Raw genomic sequence first — 2,071 nt, 5'->3', positions numbered from 1 at the left:
CAACGAATCCCACAACCAAATTCGAAAACAGTAATTCCTCCTTACCAAATTTTGAAAAAAAAATATTATATTCAGATCTAAGTTTCTAAAGTGCGAATTCAAATATAATATGAAGCACGCATTCATACAATATAATAGTAACCACCATCAAGAATCGGGTGCCGACATGATACAGATAAAAATTATATCCAAATCCGAAGGCATTAGGCTTATTTGCTTGTACCCATAGTCAGAACTATACTCATTTAGTACCGATTAAATTTATTCACATTTAATTTGATGCTTATGTTTATATGCGGATTGAAAGCTAAGTAGTGATAATTAAGATCCCCTGGGGTAAAATAGAGATAACCCCTCCGGCACCCCAAATATATGTAAGTATCAATGTAATTTCATAGAGTCATTCAGTCTGAAAGCTATATAAAGAATATAAGCCCAATGACGGAATGGGTCGTAACATGAGTGATTCAACAAATTTGGATTTCTATGTACCCATTCATTTTGACAATTCATCATATGATTCATGTACGATCCATCCATCAATATAAATATCATCATATACATCTAGAAAGCTATATGATTTGGCCAAAGCTTGTACACTTTGGACAGAAATTTTTATTGATAAAAGACGAATCAACTCCAACCGATAGACTCGTAAAAGGACCATACATAAACATAAAAAATCACATGTGGGAAGGATGGACAATTAGCTAGAGCAGCAGGCGCCGCAGCGAAACTGATTGAAAATCAAGGTAAATCGGCCACATCAGGACTACCATCTGGAGAGGTCCGTTTGATATCCAAAAATTTCGTAGCAAGAGTTGAAAGTTCCTATCATCAAAAACAACTTATTATGTAGTATCAAAAACAACTTCTTATGGGTACAAAGACAGGCTAAGGCTTCGCAAACCATCTTCCATTCAGCCTAAACTATGTTGGGACCTCTCTCTATCTCTATGTGCGACCAAACGACGTTGGATAGAAGGCTCAAACATGTTGGCAAAACTTAAAACGGATCTGTAAATATCTTATCACAAGTAACCATTCTTTATTTTTGATAGTTGCGAGCAACTTGAATCATGTCGCAAGCCATACCAATTGGTTAAACCGAATCCAACTGAATTGAGTTTGATGTAGATTTACAAATCCATATATCAAAAAAATTTGGTTCGGTAGTAGTTTATTCCCCCCCCAAACAAGCCGCCCCAGACCAGACCAAATTGCACTAACTGGTTTGGAAAAGAAACAAAATAAACCAACAAAACATGAGAGTAAACTGATAAATTATGACCAGAAATAAGAATCTACAAAAAGCTGAAACATCACATACCACATGGCACGAAATATAATGCCTTCAACAGAATGAATGAAATAGAGTTTCTCACACTCCTACACACTGGCAAAAAATTTGAACCAGCAGTCACAGATATCGTAGTAACCAACAAACATATGCTTAGCAAGGTTAACTCCCCCACAAACTTCAAAATCTAGCAAAAACCGCGGACCTTTCTCAACTGTTTTTATTAGAGGGAATGATCAAACATTTCTACAGTTTCCTGGAAAGGAAAAGGTAAAAACATATGACGCTCAAACTGTTATCCCTTTTGAAATAGACCCATAAACTTTCCTTTCTCCTTTTTGCTTTTTCAATCGATGTTCATAACAACTTCTCTTAGTTTTGATTTGACTTATTATCATCAAATGAATGCGAAATCCTGCTAATATAAATCGCTCTGTTAGTTATTAGCCCTCGAAGCAGAAACACAACCACCACTGGTGTCAATAAAAAGTTTGAATAGAAGCACTAAATTCAAGAGAATCACCCATTAATTACACAAGATCTGCAGTTCATCTTATGAAATACTCAAATCAAAATAAACAAGGATGATGAGTGGTCTCAAAACACAAGGAAAATAAAAAAAAAATATACATGAGATTTATGGTCTATCTCAAAGTTTGAGGGTTTCCAAATTACCGAAATAGAATGAAAGGCACGATGCTGTGAGAGCGCCATAGTTGACAAACCTGAATATAAAACTTGAAACTTTCCTTCTCTTCCTTTCATCATTCG

The 2,071-nt window shown here is 35.3% G+C and overlaps 1 long non-coding RNA gene across 2 annotated transcripts; it reads right to left on the bottom strand.

Annotated features, from left to right (window-relative positions):
* Positions 1–334: 334 nt before the first annotated feature.
* LOC109704645 lies at positions 335–1,496 on the bottom strand. Of its 2 annotated transcripts, XR_002214446.1 has the most exons (3): positions 1,331–1,496; positions 1,096–1,229; positions 335–831 (listed from the first exon to the last, which is right to left on the bottom strand). It is a non-coding gene; the product is annotated as an uncharacterized LOC109704645 (long non-coding RNA). The 2 variants fall into 2 exon arrangements; XR_002214445.1 differs by lacking the exon at positions 335–831 and having other exon boundaries at positions 1,048–1,229.
* Positions 1,497–2,071: the final 575 nt, after the last annotated feature.

This window comes from Ananas comosus, unplaced genomic scaffold (assembly GCF_001540865.1).
Source record: "Ananas comosus cultivar F153 unplaced genomic scaffold, ASM154086v1, whole genome shotgun sequence".
NCBI classification, from domain to species: Eukaryota; Viridiplantae; Streptophyta; class Magnoliopsida; order Poales; family Bromeliaceae; genus Ananas; species Ananas comosus.
The sequence above is the reverse complement of the archived record's forward strand: the minus strand, read 5'-3'. Positions and strand labels throughout refer to the sequence as shown.